At 39.6% G+C, this 24497-nt stretch overlaps 1 pseudogene; it reads left to right on the plus strand.

The window, feature by feature from the left end:
• Positions 1–19669: 19669 nt before the first annotated feature.
• On the plus strand, positions 19670–20200 carry LOC111142317 (annotated as a pseudogene).
• Positions 20201–24497: the final 4297 nt, after the last annotated feature.

The raw sequence follows: 24497 nt of genomic DNA on the forward strand, positions 1-24497 counted from the left end.
CCAAAGAATTAATGTTTACTCTGTGGTCAAATGTATTCACCACTCTAGGGATGAGGAAGGAAGACAAGTGTGAAGAATATATTTAAAATAGTGCAAATTCTAATTGATATATTTATTTAAATCTGCTTTAGTTCCCTTTAAGGTCCTAAAGAGAAACCGTGTAAGTTGCCCCCCCCCAAAAGCCACACCTTTAATTACTGAAATACACTTGCTTTTCAAAAAACAATTTCACTCTTTCTGAATTCATTTTCTCTACCTGGGTGCCCAATTAAGCTTTTAAAGTTTCTAGAAATTTAAAGAACTGATTATTACTATCACTGACAGTATCCACAGGGCACAATGCGAAATCTAACATAATGGATCCCTCTGACAGAAAAAAGTGTAAAAATAGATATCCGCCAATGAATATACCTAAAACACTATCAGAATGCTGGATTATCCTCAGATGGTAACCCAAGAACGACAATGTTATGTGCTAAATGTGCAGGAGGAGTAAGAACAATTCACAGCCCAGCATAAGATGCATTAAGTTTAAAAGACACACACACACACACACACACACACCAGTAGTATGCAGTTTGTAATCTTCTCACAGTTCTTTATCAGTTCACAAGGATCAACTGCAAACCCTCAGGGCCACCTGAGTGATCATTTTAAACGGTTTAGATTCTCCCCCACCCTCCACCCCCACCCCCCAAAAAAGACCAACCACTTTAACCTTGGGAAAATGGCAGGTGACATCACTGGCCTGGAGATGAAGTCTCCACACCAAAAAGCAGCAAATTCCCTCCCACTAACTCCAGGCTTGGAGAGGTCCCCGCAAAACATTCTCCAACAATTCTCATTACCTTCACGTTTAAAAAACGCCAAAACTAGATGTTATCACAGCAACTGATCGCAAGCCCGGGAAGGGGATGGGGGAGGTCTACTTGAGTTTCAGCTTCCTATAACCCAATCTCAGCAGCATCTCTGACAAAGGTCTACACAGAATTGCTTTTTTCACACAAGCAGTAATGTTGATAAAAAGCCTTGTGGGCTTCCCCAGTGCGCTGGGATTTCTAGCTGAGCTGGAAACCTTCATACTGTGATTTTGCTTTCCTTAGAATTCTGCGATGCCTTTAAAGAAATAATAAAAATATATATTTCTTTAGCCAAAATGGGGGGGGGGGGAGGATAATGCCTTCCATTTCCATGGAACTTTTATTTCCAAGCTGATTTTTTTTTGCATTAAAAACGTATTTTGGTACATATTATTTTAACCCTATAGCATCTGTCAGAGAGATGTTCTCATCTCTAATTTACAGATGGAGAAATACAAAAACAAAAACAAAAAAAGTTTAAATAACTTGCCCAAGGTCAGTCAGGGACAGAGTAAGCCCTGACCGAACCAAGACCTCCTAATTCCAAGCCTCGCACCGCTAGAAACGAACTTAACACCCTTATCCCTTCCCTTCCGTGGTCTGAAGCGAGTGGAATTTTTCTGGAGACCCAAAGCTCCCAGACACCTACATTTCAGGCGTTTTTACTCCATCAACTCCTTCTGCTAAGACCCCCTTCCCAGGTTTCAGGCAACTCCAAGCCTGCAAAGCCTCGCCACCCCGCCCCCTAGTCCCACGCCCCCGTGCGCTGCACCCCCTTCCCTTCCGTCCTGACCCTCCCGGGAGCCGAACCCCGAAGTTCCCCGGGGTGCTCGGACGGCTTCCCGGCCCCGCCCGCTCCAGCCTCCCCGAGAGCCAGCGACCGCCCGCGGTTACCGTATGCCGTGAGGGAGGCCATCCTGGCTCGCGTCCTGCCCAGGCTGGCCAGGGCGTCGGCCAGAGCGGCCGCCTGCACGCCGCGCCCCTGGACGGTCGGCCCCTGGCACCGCGAGTGCATGCGCTTGGCTCCCGCGGCGCCCGGCCGCCCCGCTCCTGAGCATGCCCAGTCAGCCCGCCGCGGTCGCCCCGGAGAGGTGCTCGCGACTCGCAGGTGCCCCCGGCCGGGTCTCGGTTGCAAGGGCGTGGGGAGTGAGGACGCAGACGGTCAGCCGCGCTTCGGTCCCCGCGCTTCCAGTCCCCGCGGGGATTGAACCTGCAGCTCAGGACTGGCGACCAGGAGAGAGGAGGAGCGAAGCAAGCCGTGGGAGGTGCTGGGCGCGCGGCGGATGCGGCCCCTTCGGGCAGACGTCGGGCCGGACCCGACTGGGTCCACTCCAAGCAGGGTGCCCCTCCAGGTGGGGGCGGTAACGGCAAACGTGGGGTCGGGGAGTCCGGAGCGCGCCACAGCCTCTCGGACCTCGAGCCTTCAGCTCTTTCCCTAGGGAAGCAGGGGGTGGCACTGGCCGCCTATAACTCTCGGGCCCAATTCCCAGCCTAGAGGACAGTCTCAGGAAGGGTTCGCCTCGGAGGCCAAAGCCCAGGCGAGAGTGGCAAATGAGTCCTGTGGGTTTTTATTAATGAACTCCTTCACCACCAAGTACAGACTTCTGACCCCAACAGCCCAGACCTGTCGCAGCTCACCATCCTGTCACTTCACTGGTGCATTTGTCTCCCCCAAGAGGCTCTGATTAGTGTCCTATTCCACAGTGACTACCCGTGCTTCAACCAGAGCAAAAACGCAGTATTTGTTAAATGACTGAATGCTCTAGCCCCGCCCAGCTCTCCCTACCTGGAAGCCCACCCATCCTACTGCGTGGGTGGGTTCTCCTTTTGGAATCAGCTCAGCGGCAAGCGGGAGGAGAGAGTGGGAAGCCCTGGGATCCCGGGTAAGGGGGGGAGGGAAGAACAGGAAAAAAGGGAAGGCCGCCCAATGACCCAGAAGCACATAGAGCTTTGCCATTCCCAAGAACAAACTGGTAAGAATTTGGGGAGAACAGGAGAAAGGGAGACGCCGTCCAGTGGCACGCTTGAGGTCAAGAGGACTGGAGTTTCGCTAGTCCCAAGAGTGAATTCACAAGCCCATGAGTGCCCCCCCGCGGGGTGGGAGGGCTTTCCACTGGCCTGGTCACCAAGGGAATCATGGCCTTGAAATCCACCAGTGTCCAACAAATTGAATGGCGATGACGTCAAGGCTATCAACTGTGTTTGGTGTTGTACCAATTCGGATGGAGGCACAGAGAGCGCAGAGAAATCTATGGAACGCAAGACTGGGCGTTTCTTTAAGAAGCTTACCTCACACTCCTGCTCCGGTGGCTGAAGCCCCTGGGCGCCTTCGATCTAACCCTATCATCAGCTTTTTGCTCTGACGACCCTCATGCCCCTCCCCCTCTCCTGCTCTTCTGGGAGGGCAGCGAAGGCGACAGCAGGTGACCTGTGGTGGTGGAAGCTCAGGGATGAAATATCAGTGCCCACACTTCCTTCGCCTTTGTAATAAGTGGAGCTACATCGGGGAATGGGGCACCCTGGGGAGTGAGAGCGCATAGATCTGACAGTTTATGCTGGCTAGGTCAACCAACCATCAGCGTGTGAGGCTTAGTCGATACACTCCCTCTGAACCTTCATTTTCCCGCCTTCATTTTCCCCATCCCTAAAGTGAGGGTAGCCGTTGTTACTGCCATGCCCACCTCACAGGACGACAGCTGGGGTTAGGTGGAATGCAGGTGGTTTCATCCCTGAGGCCTCTGAGGCACTGTCTTGGACACTGCTCCTGCCTTGAACTTGCCTCCTGAGAGCTGCCATATGCTTCTCCCCTTAGTTCTCTTCAACCTCTCACTCACCTGCCCCCACACTGAATTGCTGTCCCCAGGCCTAGAGCATGTGGAAACCTGCCTCAGATCCTCTATGAGGACACCGGTGTAGCCGGAAGGTGGGCTTCAGAGCAGGTCTGCCTCCCCCAGTACACCCCAAGGACCTCCCCCAGTGCATTCTCCAGAACCTCAGCAGCCTCCCTACCACCCATCCCCCAGCTCCTTAGCACCTGAGGCTGGGAGCTGGCGTCAGCCTGTCCCAACTCTGGTCTTTCTCTGTGTCACTGCTGCGACCCAAGGCCATTTTCAAGTTGTCTTCTGACTTCCAGCTTTCCTCTCCTTTTACCTCCACATTTTAGCTCAGGTAGGGTCATGAAGAAAGACAATCAAAATGAGTTACAAATTGCACTTTAATTCTTCTTGGCAGCTCTTTCTAATTAGCAAGAACTAAAATGTAGTGTCTAATTAATTAACCTCTCTTAAGGCCACCTGAACCTCTGCCCAAAACAATACCACTCCAAGTCCTTGAGATATTCAGTGTCCTCAATAAAATTAAGATTGAAAATACCAGGCCTCTTGGTTGATGAACTGATGGACAAATACACCTTAGATTTGTTAAGAATCCTGTGCTGTCTGGTGACATTGAGATCTTTAAGCAGCCTTCTGCCTCCCGGTCTGGAGCAGGAGGGGGTGGTCCCCCATCTCACATTCTTGAGGGTAACAAATATCAACCAAGAATTATGATACTGTCGTGGAGCATAGGCTATGAAAGAAACCTGGCCACCAGGAGCAAGTGGTTCTTTCTGTCTTTGCAGGATTCGCAGATGACTTCACCAAGGAAATGAAATTTAAAAGATGAGGTTCAGAATTTGTGTTGTCGCCAGGAAAATTTCTTAAAGACAGGCTTGTCATTCAAATTTTCTTATGTTTTATTCATCTGCCATGGTTTCGGGAGTAAAATATGAACTGCCACAACCTTGATGAAAGCTGTGTTCTAAATCTTTGCAGGAAAAGCTTTTTTTCAGATAGTAGACTGAGAAAAACTAGTTCTCCTCTTCTCAGCATGCTCTGAGCTAGAACCATTCGATTTACTATTAACTGCCTGAATGTGATTATATTGCATTTGATAGTGGAAGAGACTGACTCTCTGTGATTAACATTTGTAATAATATTTTAATTCTGGATTTTAGTAACTACTCTGTAAATACTCATTCTTTAAACTACGAAGCGTAATTTAGTTTTCATTTGCCCATGATCCACTTGGCTTCGAATCTGGTTCATTATCAAAATTTAACAAATTGGACATTTTAAAATACCGCCACTAATGATTGATCAAAGCTTTATGTCCCTGCCTCCTCTGTATTCCTGTAACACTTAATATACTTGTATATCATTTGTTATAGCAACAATGGAGAATTATAACTACATATTAGATCATTTTGCTATAACAATCTGACTCCCTTGGACCCATGCTTTAATTTGTTATACCTGAAAAATATATATAGATAAAATGAAATAACAATCTTGTTTTTCAAAATTCCAAAATTAAATAAATTTAAATTATATAAAGCATTTAATCCTTTATGTTTAAATCTGGGGTTTTCAAATGGAAATGTAAAATCCCCAAACTATTTTTCTGAAACAAAACAAAAACAAAAACCCACTAACATAAGATGTCAAAGAAACAGATACATCAAGTTCATGTTTTAGGACTTTAAATCAATGTTGATAACACAGTCTATAAAATGTGGCAAATCTGTAACAACTAATGGTACAATTATTTATATACAATTAATTACATATGTGTATACATATTCATTTTAATATATATTTAAGTACATATGTAAAGTCCTATGTATTTATATATAATTATATATATAGTCTTAACAAATATTAAGACTAACAAAATAGATACTATTGACCATTTGACAGTTAGGGAAACTGAGACCCAGAGTAACTAATTAACTGTTAGTAAGAATGGATCCAAGATTTGAAACCAGATTCCAGAGCTCATGATAGCCTGTTCCCAAATGTTGTTAAATATATATAAAGCATCTGATTGTCTTGTTTTCTAAATCTTCTATTTAAAATACCATTTTATTTATAGTTTTTCCCTTAAGAAAAAATAGGTAAGCTGCACTGATAGGTAGAAGGTGTGTTGGTCTAGAAGAGGCTACGTGAGGTTTTCCTAAGTACATCAGGGCCAGCCAGTTGAATAACCCTGCAGAAGTAAACATGAACAGTGAGTTCTTCTTCTTCTTTTTTTTTAATTTATTTGACAGACAGAGATCACAAGTAGGCAGAGAAGTAGACAGAGGGCGGGGGGAAGCAGGCTTCCCCTTGAGCAGGCTTTCCCTCCTGAGCAGAGAGCCCTGATGCAGGGCTTGATCCCAGGACATGAGATCATGACCTGAGCCAAAGGCAGGGGCTTAACCCACTCAGCTACCCAGGCACCCCTGAACAGTGAGATCTTATCTTGAAGAAGAGAATAGATTATTTGATTTCTGTCTTCCTTGTCTCCATTTCTCAGTGTCATGAAGATCTCACTTCAATTTAAAACAGAAAAATTTTGCCAGTAATAAGTGTTAGGACTCTGCTTCAGGCATTCTGTCCTTGTGTGAATGCCTTTCATAACATATCACACTAATAGAACTTGCTTTAAGGGGACACTACCTTTTTACCAAATCCCATGCATTCATACAGAGAAAATTTAAGATAGGATCCCATCACAGTCTACGGCCATACCACCCTGAACGTGCCCAATCTCATCTGATCTCGGAATCTAAGCAGGGTCTGGCCTGGTTAGTACTTGGATGGGAAGATCCCATCACATTTACCTTAAATATACTCTATGTTGTTAAATAAATGACAAAATTTTTCTGAAAACAGGCACATGTATCTCATCCTAAAATTCTGAGTGTTGTAATAGCTGTACAGATAGATGAAAATGTTTTATATTCAGACCCCTTTGGTTGGATGCAGTTTGATCTACGTTGTTCTAAATTCATATTTATGAAAAACATTATCACAAATTTCCTTCTCAATGTGAAAAACCAAAATGTCCACATTAAAAAACTATTTCCTGTGTCCCAGAAAATAACCTTTGAAAATATCACCTTTCTGATCTTCAGTGAACACCATTTAACAAGAGTCCTATGCACCCAACGTTTCCTCTGGAATTTGTTCTTCACATGGTCTCTTTGACATGGAAAGGGATTATGCCCTACTTGTGTTGTCCCAATCAGGAGAAGAAGAGCATGACCAAATTTGCTAGATGGCAAACTATGAAAAGATAGGATTACAACTTATTTTTCCTTAGTTCACCCATGGTGCTTTACACAGTATTTTACATGGCAGGAGCCCAATAAATGTTTATTGCTTAGAGACTCACAGAAGGTCAGAGCCATGAGGAGACTTAAAAACAAAACAAAACAAAACAAAACAAAACAACAACAACAACAACAACAAAAAACACTGGTTCTGGGGTCTGCCTGAGTTCAAATTCCAAATTCCTCCACTAATTAGTTGTGTGACCTTGGACAAATAACCCAACCTGGGCCTCAGTTCCTCATCTGTAAAATGCAGGTAATAATAATAATAGTTACAGCATAGGATTGTTGAGGGCATTAAATGAGTTAATATGTATAAAACCTTTAGAACAGTTTTCAATAGATGTATACTCCTATGATTATTATGTCCAGTTTTCCAGGATTCCCTTAAGAATGCCAATCAAGAAGTAATTCCTTTTCATTTCTTTCACCAAGTGGTGGCATTCATAATATTGAACAGACAGTACTGTGCCAGGCACCACTAGTCAAACAGGGACCCCAAACTTGCCAGGCTTACCCATTTTGCTGCTGGAGAAGTCTAGGGAAACCAAGGTGCCAAGCAATGGTGGTCTTGGGGGCAATGCCTGTTTATTACCAACCAAGAATGGAGGTATTTTAATACTTTACGACTGGTAGCAGTGTGTTCTTGTTGCATATCTTTCTGCTTCACACCTGCCCACCCTAGACATCCAAGTCACTGAACTCCCTAATCACTCCAAAGAACAAATTAGACCTCATCTGAAGCATATTTAAGTTTCTAATTCCCTATTGAGAGAAGTGAAAGCAAACATAATGGGATTTTCAGAATGTACATAACAAACTGATATTCGGGGGAGACATTTAAAGCCTCTATCTATGGGGTACCTGGGTAGCTCAGTCGGTTAAGCATCTGCCTTTGGCTCAGGTCATGATCCCAGTGTCCTGAGATAGAGCCCTATTTCCGGTTCTCTGCTCAGTGGGGAGTCTGCTTCTCACTTGCCCTCTGCCTGCCTCTCCTCCTGCTTGTTCTCTCTCTGCCAAATAAATAAAATAAAATCTTTTTAAAAGTAAATAAATAAACTCCATTTATGAGCACTTTTAAAAAGATATTTTAAATATCTTTTTGATATAACATGTATAGGGAAAAGTGGCTTAAAATACCATCTACTCATTCAAAATAAAACTAATAACCAAGAGAAATGCTGAACGGATTTTGCTAGCTGTCTTCTGAGAATAAATTTCATGTGAGAAGAATATGGTCATTAGGGAGGAAAATATTTGCCTCCACTGCAGAAAATCAGACTAAGAAATAAAAAAGTAAACAAAACCCAGAGATTTAAACAACAGTGGAAGGAGAATCCTTAAGTGAAAAGAACATGTTAAATCAAAGAGCTCCCTGGTTCTCATTCATTGTCTTGCACTCATGGTTCTCCATTTGGTGAAACATCCCAAAGCCCAGAGAGCCAATACTGGATGACAACAGACTTTCACGTCAGGTTAGATCTTTCTGTACCTGATGGGACAATTTTGTAGGTTCCTCTGAGATTTCCCCTCTGGGAATGTCCATCTAAACTTCTCAGGACACAGGCAATCTTCTCCTCTGGTTAGCTGCTAGTACTTCATCTCTCAGCCCTCAGGACTCTGGTAGTTCACCCTTCTCATTTTCAATACTGTATTTTCAAGGTTGCAAAACCAGTGTGTAACCACGTCACTTGCAAGCTTTAAATGAGAAATATAACATCTCATTTTGGAATGGAACATTTTTCATTTGTTTTGCTTTTGGCTTTTAGGTACATCAGTCAGAAAAAGAAGATAAGGGAAGGGAAGGGAAGGGAAGGGAGGAGGAGAGCAGAGGGGAGGGGAGGAGAGGGGAGGGGAAGGGAGGAGAGAGGGAGAGGAGAAAGAAACAAAGAAGAAAGAGAATTCCTTTTTTTTTTTTTCACTAAGACTTCATTTTTTTAGAGCATCTTTATGTTCACAACAAAATTGAGGGGAAGGTATAGAGATTTCCCATATAGCCCTACACTGACTCATACATAACCTCCCCAATTACCAACATTCTCCACCAGAGTGGTACAGTTGTTACAACCAGTGAACATATATTGACACATCATAATCTTTCACAGTCCATAGTTTACATTAAGGTCTTTTGATAGCATACATTCAATGGGTTTGGACAAATGTATAATGACATATATACATCAATATGGTATCATACAGAATATTTTCCCTGCCCTAAAAATCCTCTATAATCTGCCTATTCATCCTTCCCCCCACCCCCGCCCCAGCTTCTGGCAACCACAGATCTTTTTATTGTCTCCATAGTTTTGCTTTTCCCAGAATATTATATAGTTGGGATTACACAGTGTGTAACCCTTTCAAATTGGCTCCTTTCACTTAGTAAAATGCATTTAGGTTTCCTCCATGTCTATTCATGGCTTGATAGCTCATTTATTTTTAGTGCTGAATAATATTTCATTGCCTACATGTACACTTCTATTTATCCATTCACCTACAGAAAGACATCTTGATTGTTTCCAAATTTTACCAATTATGAATAAAGATGTAATAAAAATCCATGTGCAGTTTTTTTCTGTGGATATAATTTTTCAACTGCTTTGGGTAAATACGAAGGATGGATAGTAAGAGTATATTTAGTTTTGTAAGAAACTGCCAAATTATTTTCCAAAGTGGCTATACCATTTTACATCCCCCACCCACCCCGAGAAATGAATGAGTTCCTGTTGCTCCATAAATCGTCTCAGGCATTTGATGTAGTCAATTTTCTGGATTTGGGCCATGCTAATAAGTATATAGTGGTTTCTCATTGTTGTTTTAATTTGCATTTCCCATGATGACGTGTAGATGACCATGTGTTGAAGAGACTATTTTTGCTCCATTGTATTGTCTTTGCTCCTTTGTCAGAGATGAGTTGGCTATATTCATGTGGGTCTATTTCTGGCCTCTCTGTTCTGTCCCATTGATCTATTTGTCTATGCTTTCATCAATACCACTGTCTTGATTACTGTAACTTTACAGTAGTCTTAAAGTCAAGTAATGTCAGCCTCCAAATTTGTTCTTCTCCTTTAATATTGTATTGACCATTCTGGGTCTTTTGCCTCTCCATATACTTTGTCAATATCCACAAAATAACTTGCTGAAAAAAACTGACATCTTGACAATATTGAATCTTTCTATCCATGACCATGGAAGAGCTTTCATTTATTTCTTCTTTGATTTTGTTCACCAGCCTTATAGTTTTCCTCACATAGATCTTGCACATATTTATCATATTTATAGTTGAGCATTTAATTTCTAGGGGGTGTGTGTTTCTAATTTCAAATTATATTTGTTCATTGTTGGTATATAGGAATGTGATTGATTTTTGTATATTAACCTTATATCCTACAACTTTGCTATAATCACTTATTAATGCCAGGAGAACTTTATTTGTTTGGAGGGAGGTGGGCTGTCAATTCTTTTGGCTTTACCACATAGCTGATCGTGTCATCTGCAAACAAGGACAGTCTTCTTTCCCAATCTAGATACCTTTTGTGTCCTCTTCTTGCATTAGGTAGAACTTCCAATATGATGTGAAAAGTCATGGTGAGAGAGACATCCTTGCCTTGTGACTGATCTTAGTGGGAAAGCTTTGAGTTTCTCACCATTAAGTGTGATATTTGCTGGAGGTTTTTGTAAATAGTCTTTATTAAGTTGAGGAAGTCCCTCTCTATTTCTGTTTACTGAATTTTTTGTATAACCTGCATTTTTAATATAATCATGTGATTTTTCTTTTTAGATTAATGGTGTGATAGATTACATTAATTGATTTTCAAATATTCCATTTTAATATTTTCTGTTAATCAATCTTCTTGATAAACTTTATGGTAAGATAATTGTCCTATATGTCATAGATTCCCAGGAGTGCTACGCAAAACAGAGGCATTATACCCGCCATTCCTTAAAATTAACTGCAACTCATATAACAATGCATTGACATGGGTGTTGTACAATAATGTTATTAAACGATACCTATAAAACCTAATCAATCAAATCATACAGAACTGGTCTTTCTTAGAGTATGTCTGTGTGAATTTCTAGTGGATGACAGCCACTTGAAGTATTGGAACCACACCCATTAAAAATAAGGAAATAACTTAAGCCAGTGGCCATTGTTGGCTACCTAGACCACATCAATTACTTCCTTTCCCTTTTAAAACAGACAAAATTTGTTTCTTCGTGTTTCTATTTCTTCTCTAAAAACTCTATGCTAGTCAGGAAAAGTGTGTCCGGGTTAGTGTTTCTGTAGGTTTGAGTGGTCTAAAGATAAGTCCATCTCCCTTGGACAATGATTAATTCAGTTAATCAGACTTAAGCAAATCAACTAATGGTGTTCAACCAGTCATGAGCTAATTTGTTTAAGGATGAGGATATAGTTTCTTAATTTCTTTAAAAGATAAAAAATAATAGTAACGTATTATAGGATTTATAAAATAGATATATAATAATAGAAAAGGTGATAAGTGTAACACAGAGTATTGAAAGATTCTTCCATTATATGTGCAGAGGCATTTTATTAATTCATACTGGTATATGATAAGTTAAGGAAGCCTGCTCTAATCCTCAAGTAAAAAGTACAACAAAGAGTAATAGCTAATAAACCAATAGTGGAGATAAAGTGAAACAAAACAAAACAAAACAAAAAACAAAACCTCAATTAATCCCAAAGAAGAAAGAAACAAAAAAACAGATTGGGCAAATAGAAAACAAATAGCAAGAAGGTAAAATTAAACCCAGCAATAAAAACAATTACATTAAATATAAATGTTATACATAGCAATTAAAGAGAGGAGATTTTTAGATGAAACAAAAAAGCAAGACCCAACTATATACTATTTACAAGAAATGTGTTTTAAATACAAAGACACAGATAGGTTAAAACTAAAAGGTGAGAAAAATATAACATGAAATACTACTAATAAGAAGCTAGAGGAGATATATTAACATCAGATTAAGTAAACTTTAAAACAAGGACTGTTGCCAATAACAAAGATGCACATTTCCTGTTAAAAGGACCAATTCAGGGCTCCAGTGTGGCTCAGTCAGTTGAGCATCTGCCTTCAGCTCATGTCATGATCTCAGGGTCCTGGGATGGAACCCTACATCATCCTGCTGGGCGAGGAGACTGCTTCTCCTGCTCTTCCCTGCTCTTGCTCACTCTCTCTCACTATCACTGTTGCTATCTCTGTCTCTCTCAAATAAATAAATAAATAAAATCTTTAAAAAAGGGGGGGGGGAACCAATTCATCAAAAGAACACAGCAATCCTAAATATTTGTGGACCTAATAATAAAATAGGTGAGGCAAAACAGTGATAGAACTAAAGAAATAAATTAACAAATTCACAATTATAGTTGGCTACTTTAACATTCACAGTAAAAGATAAAACAAATAGAACAAAAAAAATGGTAAGGCTACAGATCTGAAAAACATGACTCAATTTTACCTAAGTAAAATTTATTTATAAAACATTTCATTGAACAATAGCAGAATACATATTCTTTTCAGTTGCATATGGAATAATCCCTGAAATAAACCACAACTGTGTACAAATAAGTCTCAACAAATTTAAAATTGATTGAATCCTATAGAGTGTGTGCCCCACTTACAATTGAATTAAATTAGAAACCAATAGTAGATAGATACCTGGAAAATCTCAAAATACTTAGAAATGAAACATACACTTCTAAATAACCTATGGGTCAAAGAACATATAAGCAAAATTAGAAAATATTTTGAACTGGATAAAAATTGGCAAAAAGCATGTCAAAATTTGTAGTGGACACTCAATTAGCAATTAAAGGGAAATTTATGGCTCTGACTGCTTATACTAGAAAATAAGAAAGGTCTTAAATCAAAGATCTAAGTTTCCACCTAAATATACTACAAAACAAAAATAAATTAAACCCAAAGCAAGTAGAAGGGAGAAAATAATAGAGATAACAGTTGAAACCAAAGGATAGAAACCATAAAAGCAATAAAGTCAATAAAACCAAAAGCTGTTTCTTTGAAAAGATTAATACAATTGAGACCATCTAGGTAAACTGATGAAGAAAAAATGGGAAAAGACACAAATGATCAATATTAGAGATGAAAGGACAGTGACTATAGATTTTACAGATCTACAGATTTACAGATTACATTAAAAGAATAATAAAATGGGGGCGCCTGGGTGGCTCAGTGGGTTAAGCCTCTGCCTTCGGCTCAGGTCATGATCCCAGGGTCCTGGGATTGAGCCCTGCATCAGGTTCTCTGCTCGGCAGGGAACCTGCTTTCCTTCCTCTCTCTCTGCCTGCCTCTCTGCCTACTTGCGATCTCTGTCTGTCAAGTAAATAAATAAAATCTTTAAAATAAAATAAAATAAAAAGAATAATAAAGTAATATTATGATAACTTCATGCCAACAAATTTGACAACTTAAATGAAAAGGGCAAATTCCTTTAGAGACACAAACTACCAAAACTAAAGTTATTCTATTTCAATACCAGCAATAATTTTTTAATGCTCCATTTATAATAGCATTAAAAATGCTTAAGAATAAAATTGTGAAAATTGTACATCTGTATTCTTAAAACCAGAAAACATTGCTGAAAGTAAAGAAGACCTAAATAGGGGATTAGATATACTATGTTTGTGGATTGAGAAGCTCAATATTGTTGAGATGTGAATTCTCCCTAAATTGAACAATGGATTAAATGCAATCCAAGTGAAAATTCCAGCAGGCCTTTTAAGCAATAATAATAATAAGATAATTCTAAAGCTTATATGACAATGGAGAGTCAAACAATTTTAAGAGAAAAACCATCCTGGGAGATTATACTATCTGATTCAAGATTTACTCTAAAGCTGCAGAATCAAGACAGTGTAGTATTGGCATAAACCTGGACATATAGATCAATGGGACAGAATAAAGCACCCAGAAATAGATCCACACTTATAGGGCCAACTGATTTTCAACAAAGATGCCAAGGTAATTCAATGAGGAAAGGATAGTCTTGTCAACAAATGGTTCTGGAATGATTGGACATTCATATGCAAAGGAAGGAAGGAAGGTAGCTTCGAAGGAGAGGGAAGGGAGCGGAAGGGAAAGATGAAAATTTATCTCACACCAAAACAAATTTTAATTTGAAATGGATCACAGCCTTAAATGTAAAAAGCTAAAACAATAAAAATTTCCAGTAAAAAGCACAGGAGAAAATCTTTGTGATCTTGAGATAAGTAAAAATTTATAAAATAAGATATAAAAATCATGAACCATTTATAATATTGATAAATTAGGGGTCACCTTAGTAGCTCAGTAGGTCAAGCATCCAACTCTGGATCTCAACTTGGGTCTTGATCTCAGTGTCATGAATTCAAAGCCCATGTTGAGCTCCACACTGGGTGTGGAGCCTACTTTAAAAAAATAAAAATAAAAAATAAAAAATAAAATAAAATATTGATAAATTAGACTTAAAAATTATAAAATTTGCTATCCAATAAGCACCATTAAGAAAACAAACAAAAAGCCCCAGATTGGAAAAAAAATTAACAATATTTTTATTTAATAGAGGACTTGTACCTAGGATATATAAAGTATTCTTACAACTCAATAATAAGATAAGCTATTTCCCTTACCTCTCCCCCAAAATGAGCAAACTATTTGAACACTTTCCAAAAAAAGATTGCAAATAGTCAATAAATGCATAAAAAGATACTCAGCATCTCCACAGTTCTTCCCTCCACAGTTCTTTCCTTCCTAAAAACAGTCAGCATTGGAATCAATTCTGTGGGCAAGAACATTGACCCTTAAGTTCCCCTATTCATTTCAAGCATTTATTTAAGGAATAGTTACTGAGCATTTACTTACATGCTCATTAAACTATTATAAAATTGGTATGCTTTAAAAGGGGTAAGACAAGGGGCACCTGGGTGGCTCAGTTGGTTAAGCATCTACCTTTATTTAGCACAGGTCATGATCCCAAGGTCCTAGGATTGAGTCCCACAACAGGCTCCCTGCTCAGTTGAGAGTCTGCTTCTCCCTCTCACTCTGCTCCAACCCCCTGTTCATGTTCTTTCTCTCTCTCTCTCTCTCTCAAATGAAGAAATAAAAATCTTCAAAAATAAAACAAAAAAGGCAAGACAAGGTATAAAGGAACTATCATAACGTGGTTATAGCAGGTAGCACACTTTTGTTGGCAAATATATCAATCAGATTTTGCTGCCTAACAACTGCCCTCCCAATTTCGTTAATTTAAAATAAGCAATCATTTATTTGGGTCATGATCCTCTGGGAAGTTTTTCTGGTATGAACAAAGCTTGGCTGATGTCTGCTGTATTTCTCATGTGTCAGTGGTTAGTTAGTAGATTGGTTGGGCTGGTTAATCTGAGATGGCTCAGCTAAGGCAGTTCTCTGTTTCATGATCTCTCATTATTCCTCAAGGAGATGGTCTGCATTTATTCACATAGCAGCAGTGATGAGGGGTCTAAAAAGCATCAAGAGAGGAAAAACTGTTGCATATATGGTTTTCAGACCTCTTCTGTGACCTGTTTGTGGGGATCTTTTGTCCAAAGCAAATCATCTTACTAGGCCCATGTCAATGTGGAAAAATCTCAAAGTTATACAGCAAGTGGGTATGAATATAAGGAGAGGAAGAATTTGTGGCCATTTTTGTAATCTACCACTATCAGCAACACAACCCAAACAATCCAAGTTAACCAAAAGGAGAAATTACTGGTTCAAGTCATTGAAAATACCGGAGAATCAGTAGTGCATGAATCCAGTGGTTCAAATACTGTCAGCAGAACTGGTTCTCATGACTCCTTGACATTCCTTCTTTTTTTATTTCATTTCTAGAAGGCTCTCACTTTGGTCACAAGATGACCTTTAGCAGGTACAGACTTTCATCTCAACCTCTCAACATCCTAAAAGAAAAAGTGGGTTTTTCCCCACTTTCCAGTGGAAGTTTAAGGATTGAGACTCCCTGAACCAACTTGAGTGGAGCACCTATCTCAGTAAACCTATCTCAGTGGCCAGTAAGACAAGAATAAATCGATTCTTTAGTAGGACTTGGTCATATGCCCACCCCTCGTGGTAGGAGGGCAGGAGCACTCCCATCTAAATCACATAGACTCAATTGAAAAGAGGTGAATTCCCTAAGAATTCCCTAAGAAGGGGAACTTGATACTTAGCTGCTGAAACAAAAGGTGTCTTGAAATACAAAAATACCCTGATGAAGAAGAGGTTGCTATGTCATAGCAGGATTGGAAAGATACTGTAATTGCTGCTGTTGTCTACCTGCTATCCCTCACTGCTAGTCATAATGAATTTGCCCTGTGTCAGGCATGAAGCACTTCATGAACTCTAAATCATTGGCTCTAGATTAAGATAAGCAAAATTTGGATCTCAAGTGTGTTTCATCCTGGACTCGGAGAGGTGGAACTCCTGGGAAAGAATGAATGGATTGCATGTGCAGAGAAGAGTACACTGAAAACTTGATGAGGAAAGCAGGCTGGGGTAGATGTAAGTGGTGCTTACCAACAAGTGGTGCTTTCCATTCTACCTGCACAGGAGGAACACTGCACTTCTTTAGCTTGTTAAAGTCAGGAATTCCCATGAAATTCTTTATTAGTTAAAAAAGAAATGTGAGCAGAAATGATACATGTCACTTCTAGGCTGAAGTATTTAATTGCTGTGGTGATCATACAAGACTCTGTTAATATTCCAGTGCCATAAAAATGAGGCAATGGGGAATGTTGAGCCTGGGGTCACCCAGACCCACAACAGACTTTGCTTGAACGAGAAACAAACTTGAATTGTTACTGCAGTAGAATCAAGGCTAATTGGACCATTACACACTAAATAATACTTTAAGACAAGTGCATGTACATCAGTTTTGTAGGTGAAGAAAACCGAGGCATAGAAAGTTTAAACAAACTGCATAGAATCCCATATCTAGTGAGCAGCAGACCCAAGATTCAAAGCCAAGTCTGTCTGATTCCCAAGACCATGCAAATCTCTTGGTCCCTCACCTGGCAGGAGGGAAGGAAGGGAAGGAGGGAGGGAAGAGAAAGGAAAACAAAGCAAGAAATACAGACATTATTTTAAAATAGTTCTATTTCCTCAACATACTCTCAAGCACATACAAAATATGAAAATATAAAAAAGAGGAACTTTTAGCTGAATAGGTTTATAGTTCACTTGCATGATCTGAATATCCATTTTTAGTGGGAGAACTCATTAGTGTAAGGATAAGAAAGCCCAGGTTCTAGTTCTGTTTCTTTGTCTCTGTGTCCTGTTATGTCACTTAACTTCTCTGGTTATATGTATTTACATATATTTTTAAATTAATGAATTACCAGGTCTACTCATAGTATGATAAATGATAAAATGCTTCTTCTAGCTGCCTCTTCTTGACTGCCATCTTCAACCTCATTTCCATTTTCAAATTGGCCTGTTAATGACTGCTCTCACCAAATGCATCAATTGGTACATGGTTAGGATATGATTTTATTTGTCCAGATTTAAGTAGGTATTGGTACATTCCAGGCATATAACATCACTATGCATCTGTGTATATCTTGGATATCCTGGACACTGCTACAAGTGGTCATCAGGGTGAATCAAATAAACACATATAAATGTGTCTTAAATAATATGAAGTTTTCTTTTTTACTTTTGTGTAATTTTCAAATTTTCTATGAATAACAATTTCCAAATATCATTAATTTTTTAAATGGAAATCTGATGCCTAGATAATTTAAAGATGCTATAATAAAGATATCAGGAAAGAGGATTATTTAAGCAATGCAAATAAATGCTACAAGTCAAGTAGTTACATTGGTTTTACCCATGACAAATATATAATTAATTTTAAGCAATATTTAAAATAGAAATGAAAACTATATATATCCATTATAATTTCTGACAAAGGTAGCTAAATACCATACAAACGAGAAAGAGCTCAGATAGATACTTGCCCACCTTTCACACTTTTATCTAGTTCTGAAGATGTGTAATTTTTGCAGAATCAGGGTCCAAAAGTTCATGTTGCAGGCATCTTCACAAGAAACTCCTGAGGCATGGCCTATTTTATATTGCACACCTCAGGACTCTAAGATCTATTTATATTCTGCTTAAGCTCCTGATGTAGTTTGAATCTTTTTTATAACTTAAAACTAAATTGCGAATTTGGGGACAACTAATTCCAGTGAATTACAACTGCCTGTCACATTCCAGGATATACTGTCCCCTAAATATATCTCATTGTTTCAGAGAAATCAAGGCAATTCTGTAGGAATCTCTGTTATATTCTGTGATTGCAGTAAATCTTATTGACATGAGATCGTTACCACAAACATTTCTTCGTTACTAAAAATAAGATGACTAAGTTTTACCACAAGTATTCCTCAATATAGTGGAAGCTTAAATGCAGCATTTAAGCTTGCAGCAGACACCTCTTTCAAGTTTGTTGTGATATGTTTTGATCTCTATTCACTACAACATTTCTTAGTCCTCTCATTCTTCCCACAAAGAAAACAAGGTGGATCCAAGACATAAATATCATAACATTCTTAGACTTGTCTCTGAGAGCTCCTTGAATTGGTAACCCTCCCAACATACCTGCTTCAGCTTTCCCTAACTGATAGCATCCTGATTGTGTATAAGACAGCAAAGTGCTCTGCTAAAAACTTCATTTCCCAGCTTCTTTTCAGGTAAGGCCATGGCCGCATGTACAGTCTTGGCCAATGAGACATAAGCATGGGGTTTGCTCATACTAATGGTCTGCTGGGAATCTGCTGGACCTCCTCATTCCCCACTCTTTCCTCCTTCTTCTTGCCTTGACTGTGAGCATGATGACTGGAATTCCTTTAACCATTTTGAGACAATGAAGGAAAGGCCAAAAGAATCTCAGGGAGATATGCATAAACATTGTTGAGCTGATAAACAAGCACAAACAACTATCTGCTTCTTGACCTTGTTTTTTACAGGAAAAATAAACTCTTGTTTGTTTAAGCCACTGAAGTCATGTGTTTTATTACCTTCAGCTAACAACATTCCTAGTGGTTATATGACCTCATCCCAGTCTTGTGTAATCAGGTAGATAGCAAAGCTTTTCTCTAATCCTTAACAGAAATCAAGAATGGGGATTCCAAACACATTAATTAGAACAGCTGCCGTGCACCTGTTTCACTAATGAGCCACCCCAGATGACTTTTTGCTGTCAAATGTAAAATCAGCACTCAGATAAGCAATCATTTATATTATTCCAAAAGCTGCCCTGCTTCCAAACCTCAAACCCTTACATCTGCCTGAAATTGTCATCTCTTTGAGGTGGGGTTACGTGAATGATAGATTTCCTCAATTCTCCGTGTTATTATTCAGTCGAAGCATTAAAGACAAAATTGGCTGTGAAAGGAAACCACATGGGGGAAAACACTAAGATCCAGATTATTCCAGATGATTAAATGAAAGCAGAGTTGGTTACAAAGGTCTAAGCCTAAAGGAGTGGGGGTATATTCAACATGAGATGCAATTTCTTTGGAAGGATGAAACACATAATTTAGGAAGATAAGAAACGCTATCTCCTGTTCTCATGAAGTAGAGTTAAAGACTATGAAATACACTACAAATGATCTTTTGGTTAGAAGCGAAGAAGAATGCACAAAATGAAACTAAGAACGAGTAATGCTGCCCCTTTTACGAAGCTGGCGCCGAAAGCTAAGAAGGAAGCCCCTGCCCCTCCCAAAGCCGAAGCCAAAGCAAAGGCTTTGAAGGCCAAGAAAGCGGTGCTGAAAGGCGTCCACAGTCACAAAAAAAAGATCCGCACATCACCTACGTTCCGACGACCCAAGACTCTGCGTCTCCGAAAGCAGCCCAAATACCCACGAAAGAGCGCCCCCAGGAGAAACAAGCTTGATCACTATGCCATCATCAAGTTCCCCCTGACTACTGAGTCAGCCATGAAGAAAATAGAAGACAACAACACACTTGTGTTCATTGTGGATGTCAAGGCCAACAAGCACCAGATCAAACAGGCTGTGAAGAAGCTCTATGACATTGATGTAGCCAAGGTCAACACCTTAATCAGGCCTGATGGAGAGAAGAAGGCATACGTTCGGCTGGCCCCTGACTATGATGCTTTGGATGTTGCCAACAAAATTGGGATCATCTAAACTGAGTCCAGCTGGCTAAATCTAAATACAGTTTTTCATGATAAAAAAAAAAAAAAGAACGAGTAATGCTAATAACTCAAGTGGACTTTTACAAAGCACTTACTCTGCACCAGGCAAAGTACTCTACACTCATTTTTTTCTCATTTAACCCCCACAACCATACTGTGCAGAAGTCAATCCTAAGATCTCTATTTCACAGATGAGGAAATAAAGACTTGGAGAAGTTATGCAATTTGCCTGAGCTTATACAGCTCATGAGAAACAGAGTAAGGATTCAAACCCAGGTCTGTCCTGTGCCAAAGCCCATTCTCTCAGCCCTGCTCTGCGACCACTGTGCTGTACAGCCCCAAATAGGGAATTGAAGCACGTCAGATCTGAGAAGCCCTGAGTGAGCATCCAGCCCAGTAGCTCCCAAAATTTTCAAGCAATAAGACTCTTGTTATCTTTCTTTTAAAATTCATGGTTGAAAACATGCATAGTAACAAAATAACTATAAATTCAATAATTTTCTTATATGACTCTACATTATATTTATTAACCATATTCATTTGGAGAACAATAGTTCATAAAATGTAGTACATAGAATTCATAGAGTCTAAAGACATTGCTTATTGAGCATGGAATTTCTGGACCCTTTGAAACATTTTACTGACCCTCCTACCCAGGTTGGAAGTTGGTCCTCGGAGTAGCAGATACCAAGACCCAATGAGCTGTGCAAAAAATATCCTTTATTGAAGGATATTTCTGGGAAGGATAATGGGATGTGGACAGGAGTAGGCTTGGAGAGGCTGCAGATCATGATGCTGGTCCAGTATCGGGGAAGGAGGTATAAGGTAGAAAGGGTTGGGTAGGAAGAGACTCAGACTGCAGTGTAGTTCTGAGGAACACTTGCCCAGCTGATGGGGAGTCCCTGAGCCAAACCTGCCCATCAGAGGAAGCCCAGATTGGGCCAGCCTCAGTACTCCTGCCATGTTCAGTCATTGGCTGAAAGCAGCCTGGTAAATTATGGCCTTAGTTTCACAGGGGCTGTAGCTGGGGCTGTTAGTAAACCATGTTCCCTACTGCATGGTTCAGCACATTTCCGAGGCAACCACAGATTAAGAATGAGGGATATAAGCCAATATCGCCATTTTACAGATGAGGAAAATGAGGCCCAATTACATTGAGCCACAAAATCAGGATGAGAATTTACTTGATCTAAATTGCATGTCAGCAAAGTGCTTGAACACTTTGACTCTGAAGTTAAATTCACCTCCAAAAGTCATGAGATGTTTGTGTGCTTCCTTGCCATTAGAACACAGATAAGTCTTGGAGATCTAATACACAATACAGTAATAACAGACAACAAAACTGTATTATAAACATTAAATTTTGTAAGAGACCAGAACTTAAATTATTCCCACCATGAAAACATGCATATGCAAAAGATTGTTAAAAAGATGTGCAAAAAGTTGTGGTGGTTATTGATATGATAATATCATATCAATATTATCAATATTATCAAAGAGGTGTTGACTAATTCTGCAGTGCCAATCATATTTCAAATATGTATCAAGCCAATATGTTGTACACCTTAAGCTTATATAATGTTATATGTCAAATACATTTCAATAGGGGCACCTGGGTGGCTCAGTGGGTTAAAGCTTCTGCCTTTGGCTCAGGTCATGATCTCAGGGTCCTGGGATCAAGCCCCGCATCCGGCTCTCTGCTCAGCAAGAAGCCTGCTTCCCCCTCTCTCTCTGCCTGCCTCTTTACCTATTTGTGATCTCTGTCTGTCAAATAAATAAATAAAATCTCAAAATATATATATATTTCAATAAAAAATGCTCATAACATCTAACTCATGACTCTTAAGAGTTTCAAAAAGGAAAACACATGTAAAAATGCTTAACATGGTACCTGGTACACACTAATCTCTCAAAAAATGGTAACAATTATTATTTCCAATCCAGTGAGGTTTTTTTTCCCTACTGGATATAGATAAACTAAAAATGCAGAGAGCATCTTTATGCCCTTATACTTTTTCTTCAATTTATCCTTTCATAGATATTCATAGAAAAGTAATGCAGTCCTATCGGAATTATTCCTAAATTACCTTGCTTGCATGCAAAAATCTCCAATGTTCAAGAATATTATCAATTTTCCAGAACTTATACAATATCAATATTCCAGAACAGTCGGCCTCTGTGCTCCAAGAGACAAATATATTACAAATAAACAATTGAAGTTGCTTTAGAAAGAACTCACTCAACAAGTATTTAAAGTTGAATCATTTAGTGCTTTCGATATGAATTCAGTTAAATTTTATTCAAGATAAAAATAAGCCTCTGATACTTAAAATCCAATTCAATACTTTAAAATATTTACTAAAGTGGAGGAGAACAAATCAATGCTACAAGGTCAGGGAGGGACGTGCACATACTTGGAGAGTCACCACTGCTCCTCTGGCCTTTCATGGAGCTTGGCAAGGGGAAGTGAACCCCCAGCCACATGGGGCTGCCTCTGGGGTGCTACATGATAATAAGAGTGTCTTATAAAGGTCAGGAGCTCCCAGTTCTAGGGAGGGCACAACTTCTTTCTCCTTGGCTGAGAGGACTACTTTCCAGGGCTCCTGGGTGGCTCAGTTCGTTGAGCATCTGACTCTTGATTTCAGCATAGGTCAAGATCTCAGGGTGGTGAGATGGAACCCTGCATCAGGCTCCTGGTTTGGCATGGAGCCTGCTCTCCCTCTCCTTCTCCCCTTACCCTATTCTCTTTCTCTTAAAAAAAAAAAAAAAAAAAAAAAAAAGACTGCTTTCCCCCTACCTTTTTTTTTTTTTTAAAGATTTTATTTATTTATTTGACAGACACAGATCTTAAGGAGATACACAGACACAGATCTCAAGTAGGCAGAGAGGCAGGCAGAGAGAGAGGAGGAAGCAGGTTCCCTGCTGAGCAGAGAGCCCGATGCGGGGCCTCAATCCCAGAACTCTGGGATCATGACCTGAGCCGAAGGCAGAGGCTTTAACCCACTGAGCCACCCAGGCACCACCCTGCCGCCACCTTTTCAAAAAAATCACTGTACTGGCACAACTATTGGGATATAGTTAACTTTATTGAACTGTACATGTAAAAATGAGTAAGATGGTAAAAAAATTAATAAAGGCAGTAGGGAAACTGTGTAAGGAGTGGGGAAAGAAGGTACAAGAATTCCCTATTTCCTCTAAATTTTTCTGTACACTAAAACTGCTCTAAAAAATAAAATTTATTAATTAAAAAAAGAAAAAACACACTATGCTAAGTGAAAGGAGCCAGATACAAAATGCCATATGCTTGATTCCATTTATATGAAATTCCCAGTATAGGCAAAGCGATAGAGACAGAAAGTAGATAGATAGTGTGTATTAGGGGATGGAAGGGGAGCAGATGAATAGGATTTTTAGAGAAACAAAAGTATTCTATATGATATTATCATGATGGGCACGTGTCATTATGCACTTGTCCAAATCCATAGAATAGGTAACACCGAGCGTGAATCTTAATGTGAACTATGGACTTTGGGTGAATATGATGTATCAATGTAGGTTTATCCTTGGTAAAAAAAAAAATGCTCCATTCTGGTAGATGATGTTGATAATATGGGAGACTATGCATGTGTTGGGGCAGGAAGTATATGAGAAATCTCTTTATCTTTGTGTCAGTTTTTTTAGTAAACTTAAGGCTGCTCTAAAAAAAAATTAAGTAGATAGTGGTTGCCAAGGGCTTGGAGAGAGGAAGAAATGGGGAGTGACTACTCATGGGTTTGGGATTTCTTTTGGTGGTGATGAAAATGTGCTGGAATTTGATAGTGATAACATTTGTACAAATCTCTGACTATACTAAAAACCACCAAATTCTACACTTTAAAAGGGTTGATTTCATATTATGTGAATATGTCAATAAAACAAAACAAAACCTTGTACTGAATATAAAGAAGATCTCATTTTTTTTTTTCATTTGACCAGGAGACAGTGGAATATGGGCGAGTGGAGTTTAGAGGGAAGGGGGCCAGCAAGGGTGTTCCTCTCTCTTGCCTGGCAACCTTGCACTTCACCCTCTGATGAACTGTACGGCAAGGCCACTGCTGAATCAACTCTCAAATATCTTACCCTTTCATAGTCCCTCCAGTAATATGTATTTTTTAAAGATTTTATTTATTTATTTGACAGAGAGAGAGAGAGAGATCAGAAGTTGGCAGAGCAACAGGCAGGGGGAGAGGGAGAAGTAGGTTCCCCACTGAGCAGGGAGCCCAATGCAGGGCTCGATGCGGGGCTCGATCCCAGGACTCTGGGAT

Source organism: Enhydra lutris, unplaced genomic scaffold, assembly GCF_002288905.1.
Source record: "Enhydra lutris kenyoni isolate GAN:26980312 unplaced genomic scaffold, ASM228890v2 scaffoldscaffold7, whole genome shotgun sequence".
In the NCBI taxonomy this organism is placed as follows: Eukaryota; Metazoa; Chordata; class Mammalia; order Carnivora; family Mustelidae; genus Enhydra; species Enhydra lutris.